Source organism: Megascapheus bottae, chromosome 11 (assembly GCF_031878675.1).
Source record: "Megascapheus bottae isolate mThoBot1 chromosome 11, mThoBot2.hap1, whole genome shotgun sequence".
Lineage (NCBI taxonomy): Eukaryota > Metazoa > Chordata > Mammalia > Rodentia > Geomyidae > Megascapheus > Megascapheus bottae.
In genome coordinates, this window is record NC_143519.1 from 48,392,395 (window position 1) to 48,398,467 (window position 6,073).

Sequence of the window (6,073 nt, forward strand, 5' to 3'; positions counted from 1 at the left end):
CGCAGGTGCCGGCGCTCCGCTCCGGTCCTAGGAAGGGGAGGTCCCAACGCTCCAGCCTTATGTAGTGCACTGATGAGAACTTTCCAGAATCTGCGGCATTTACTCACCGGCGCCTCCACTGGCCCCTCCACGTGCCACTTCCGCTTCCTGCTTCTGGAGCCTTCTCGAAAGGTGCAGCCCAATGGGTTTCCCCCCCATTCCCTCCCCAACTCGCTACGCAAGGCCCTGTTGCCATGGTAGCGGGACAACCGCTCCAATGCCATTGGCTCAAACAGCCCGGTTGACCCTTCCCGCCCTGGGCCCGCCCTGCTCCGGAACCTTCCTCTTTTTAACAACGCCGGATACCAGGAACGGAAAATTCCCTACCTTTAAAATTCGCTACCAAGAGATGGCGTCTGACCCTTAAACTCTAAAAGGAAGATGCTCTGGCGGAGATCGAATCTATATTTTGGAGACCTCCCCCCGCCCTCCGACGTGGAGAGCCGACCTAGGCGGCCGGAAGGCATGCCGGGAAACGTAGTCCGTCTGGGCGATGTGGCCGCTTTGCATGCTAGCATATGTAGTCCAAATCTGACAAGAGCCATGAAAGCCTTGCATGCCGGGATATGTAGTCCCAACTCGCCCGCCGGCTCGCAATGCCTGCTGGACCCGGGCTTTGTCTTGGGAGCTGGGATGAAAAGGCCCAGCTCCATGTAGGGATTTGTTTATTGGTTTGTTCGTTTTGTGTGCGCTCCTGTTACCTAGATTACCCCAGCCACCGAGGCTTTCTGACTTTTCTAAAAGGAAATGGTTTCGAATTCGGAAGGCTGCTGGTGGTGTCACTTTCTGCTTTTGTTTGGAGTGTCTGCACAAAGCAGACCCTGCAGTTCCAATCCTGCCCCTCCCAGCCATGGATCCAGAGTGTTTTACTTCTCTGGTCCAATACAGCTTTAATGATTTCGCGTGGAAAGTGTTCAGTGGAGAGACAAGCCAAGGAAGGAAAATGGAACTGAGCTGCTAGTATTACCAAGTCTTTTATATCCTTTCTTTAAAAAAAATGTTTTTAAAGTTTGACGAGATCACTGTTTACCTTCAGCCAGAGAAATGAGTACAGTTCCAAAAATGCTAATGACTAAATGTAATTGAATGGGTTGTCACACAGAGTTAGGAAAATGTCATTTCATGAAGAGGATGGCAGTCTTCCTTGGCCGAGTCGTGAAATTTAAGGCCAGGTTTATATTATACATAAATTGTATATGCTTTTTCATGACCGTTTGACTCACCGCTTAGACAGTTTATTCAACATGTTTCGTTTAACTCATGTTTAAAATGGACATAATAGTAGCTATCTCCTGTTTGTTGTATTCTTAAATTGGAAAATATGGTTAGCTGTAATGATTTTGTTGTTGTTGTTGTTGTTATACAGTCCCCAAACTTGAAAACTTGTCACAACCTTTTTATTTTCCATGTGAAAATTTTTGTAAAAATCCATGGAATTGGCTGGGTATGGTAGCTCAACCCTGTAATCCTAGCTCTTTGGAAGGCAGAGATGTAGGGATTGCAGTTCTGAACAGTAGGAACTTAGAGACTCCATCTCAACCAAGGCCTGAGTATGGGAGTGATTGCCTGTTATCCCAGCTACAGGAAAACCTTCGGCACAGTGGTGTGTTTCTATCATACCCAGGGACACCTGTGAGCACAAGTAGGTGGGCTAGGCCTACCTGGGCATGAAAGGAAACTGCCTTGAAAATAACCAATGTAAAGAGACTGAAGTCATGGCTCAAGTGAAAGAGAGTGTGGCCCTAGTAAGCACTGGGCCCTGAGTTCAATCCCCAGTACTACTAAGAAATGAACACTTAAAAAGCAATCCATGGGACTATAGCCGTTGGGAATAGAAAGTCCTTTACAATTACTTGGTCTGCTTTCCATGTTTTATATGAGAAAACAAAGAAGAGCAAAGCCACACAGATTTGGGTCAGGTTCAAATCTTTGCACTCACTACTAAGATGCATTATATAAAAAGTCAAGCATATAAGAGCACTAGCTCCTTCTGGAGCTGAACTTCTCAGGCTTCAATCCTGGCTGTCCTTGTTAATTAAGATAATTATTAATCTACCTCAAGATTTATGTGCTGACAAAATTGTACATAAAGTATACATATCATTATGTGTGGTTGCTTACTGTCTGCACAATAGGCCAATCTATAAAATTGTAAATGATACCCGTTTTTGCTAGAATTTTTGAGATTAGATATAGATATAAATAAAATACTATGGTATTGAACATTCAGAGAATTCTTTTGTGTGTGTGTGTTGTGGGGGTGGTTTATGGTGCTTAAACTCTGGGCCTGGGTACTGTCCCCGAGCTCTTCAGCTCCAAGCTACCTCCCTACTCCTGGAGCCACAGTCCCACTTCCTGTTTTTTTCTTAATGATTAATTGGAAATGAGTCTCACATTCTTTAGTGCCCCAGATGGCTTTGAACCATGATCCTCAGATCTCAGCCTCCTGAGTAGCTAGGATTACAGGTGTGAGCCACCGTGCCCGGCTCAGTGAATTCTTTGAAGAACAATAATATTGCTCAGAAAACTCAGCATCAGAGAATAAATGTTAACTCATCACAGACACTGAGTTGTACAGTCATGTAGTACTCTGTTTCATATAACTGGATCATCTTAACTTATAGGTGAGTGGTGAGAATAGATCAGGGTACCATATTTATTATTTAAAATACTTGCCACTCTGGTCAACTTGGTTATATTTGATTTCTTTATGTATTTTATTCATTTTTTTTTCTTACACACATGCCTGTGATCCTAGGTGCTCAAGAAGCTGAGATCAAAGTTCAAAGTCAGCTCCAGTGGGAAAGTCCCTGAGACTCTTATCTCCATTAAACACCAAAACTACAAAAGTGGAGCAGTGGCTCAACCAGCAGAACACTGTCCTTGAGCAAAAAAGCTCAGAGACAGCACCCAGGCCCTGAGTCCAAGCCCCAGGACACACACACATACACACACAAAGAAATCTCTAATTGATGGGGCCAGGAGTGTGGTCTGATGGTAGAGTGCTTGCCTAGCATGCATGAAGCCCTGGGTTCAATTCCTCAGTACCACATACACAGAAAAAGCCAGAAGTGGTGCTGTGGTTCAAGTGGTCGAGTGCTAGTCTTGAGAAAGCTCAAGGACGGTGCTCAGTCCTGAGTTCTAGCCCCAGGACTGGCAGAGAGAGAGGGGATGGAACTTGTATTAGAAAAAAACAATGTACACAAAACCTTGTGTAAGTCCAAACCCAGCGGTAAGCAAAGAATTCAAGTGAGTCTTTTCTGCTAGTAGTCACCATTGCAGTTACTAATTGATTTTAGAGTAAGAAGGACCTCAACATTAGAGACAGATTCCCCACCCCAAGTAAAACAAAACTACAAAACTGAAAGATAAAAAGCAACCACCCCCTTAACTCCCTAACCACCCCCCCCCCAGCCCAGTGCCACTGAAAGCAATCACAGGCAGTAGATATAAAAAGCTCTCACTGGCTTCCTTGAAAGGAAGAGATGAACAAAGGATTGGATGTGTACATAACCATACAAGTACACAAGACCTTCAACTTCTAGTGTTCACAGTATCTTGCTATCCTCAGTGTTTAGCACAGCAGCAGATGCTGGTGAATTACATATTTTATATAAAGATATATATGGTTTGGCTTTCCTATAATGTCAATGCATCATGAATGCTCAAATATCTAAAATCTTGTCCATAGGAATGCCTTTCAGTCATTGTTTATTAAAGGATTTTGTCTTCTCATATGTTTAAACTTGTTCTTTAAAGGTTAATTGCTTCTGCTAAAGTCTATTTTGTCATTAAGTCATGTTAGGATGAACATCTAAGAATAGAACACAGGTAAATTGTACTGGGAGCAAAAACTCATAAAAAAGGTAGATATAATATTAGATGAACTTATCTTCTTATCTTCTAGCAGCTCAGATATAGTGAAAAATATAAAGTGTCTTCTAATCTACAACACTGTTGCTATTTTTTATAACAAACTTGGTGAAGAAAACTAATGTAGTCAGATATACATGGCTCATACCTATAATTCTGCCTTTTCAGGCCGAGCTAAAACCTGAGGCTTGCAATTGGAAGCAAGCCAGGGCAGACAAATCGGAGAGACTCTTATTTCCACTTAACCAGCAAAAAGCTGGAAGTGAAGCTAATCAGCCTTAAGCAAAAAGGAAACAAAAATCTAAGCAAGAACACTACGTCTTAATGAGTTCAAACCTCAGTATTGGCATCTAGTTAGACAGAATAGACAGACAGACAGACAGACAGACAGACAGACAGACAGACAGACAGATAGATAGATAGATGGATAGCAGAGTATACGAATGTCTCCATGCTGCCCTTCAGTCTCAGTGGAAACTGCTTTCCCTGTGGAACAGGATGCTAAAGCACACTGACTTCTTTCCTGCATCTAAGTGTTTGGATTTGGACTTCTGGCTGTCTACCTGCTCAGCATCTTACCCTTCCCTAAGATACACCCAATTTTACCATTATTAAACACAAGCTGGAACTAGCTCCAGTGCCAAGAGTGTTCACTGTTTGGCTTGGCCAGTCAGCACATCCCATTTCCCTTGGCCACAGTCATTGTTCAGGAATGGACATCTGACCTAGGCAGCCCAACAAGAATAATTGCTAGGATTATGGCTTAGAATTCTGAGATTCTAGGTCTGTAATTATATGTAAGACTATGAATATTTGGATTGGTTACTAATGGAAAAAAACTTTCTTCCTTGAGTTATGAATCTCACAACAGTTGACACCTTGGGATGGATGTCGTGTGCACAGGGACATGTTTAGTTCCACTCCTGCCCACTATCCACCAGGTGCTAGTAGTTCTGGCAATAGACAAGCATGGCTCCAGAAATTGACAAATGCTCCTAAGGCACAACATTATAGCTAGGCAAGGGCTCTTTTCTTACCGAAGCTTTAACTTATGTTCAAGTTTTAAAAAGGAGAGAACAAATTTGGAGATGTGGTTTTTTTTGAAGTAAAAAAATTTGAACCATGGGGGCCAGGGGTTTGGCCTGGTGGTAGAATGCTTGCCTAGCATGCACGAAGACTCAGGTTCCATTCCTCAGTACCACATGCATAGAAAAAAGCTGGAAGTGGTGCTGAGGCTCAAGTAGTAGAGCTCTAGCCTTGAGGAAGAAAGCCCAAGGACAGTGCTCAAGCCCTGTTCCCAATCCTCAAGCCCAAGACTGGCACAAAAAAAATTTGAACCCTCTTTGCTTTCTAAATCAGAGATTAGGAGATAAGGAGATAACCCAGCTCCACACCTGTTTGAAACCCCAGTCTATATAGATCCCATCTAAGAAGAAGGCCAAATAGCTCTCATCTAGCTATAGGACATGCTCATGGTGGAGAAAAGTCAGCCTACAACCTGAGAAGATGAATATTAACTGGTTGAGAAGCAACTTTTATGATGATAGTAGTTATTTCCTATCTGAGCATGGCAGATCATGCCTGTAATCCTAGCTACTCAAGAGACAGACAGAAATCAGAAGGGCTATAGTTCAAGGCCAGCCAAGGCATCTCGATCAATAAACAGCTAGATACAGTAGTTCACACCCATCATCCTAGCTATATAAGAGGATTATGGACCATTTCTGCCTGAGCATAAATGTAAGACCCTGTTTGGGGGGAGGGGGAAGTAACCAAACCCAAAAGGACTATAAGACCAAAAGTTATTTCCTCTAGAAATGTATAAATACTTCAGAAGTTACTCCCCTTATTTCCCTTACTGATGAAATAGTAATTAGAATGCCTGTACCATAGAGGAAAATTAAGTGATTCTTATCTTTATTATTTTATCGTTATTACATTCTATTACAGAGAGGCATCAAATAACCAGGATCATTACTGCTATACATAATATTCTGGGTTTCCTCCCCCAAAACTAAAAGCATATGCCAGAAATAGATTCTTCTTTTCATCTATTCTTTGTTTCCTTAGTGAATGTGAGAGAAAGGGAAAGAGAGAAAAGGCTGGTCTATGGTGTCTTTTTTTATTCTGAACTTTTAACAGGGTAAATTCAAAGTCTTTG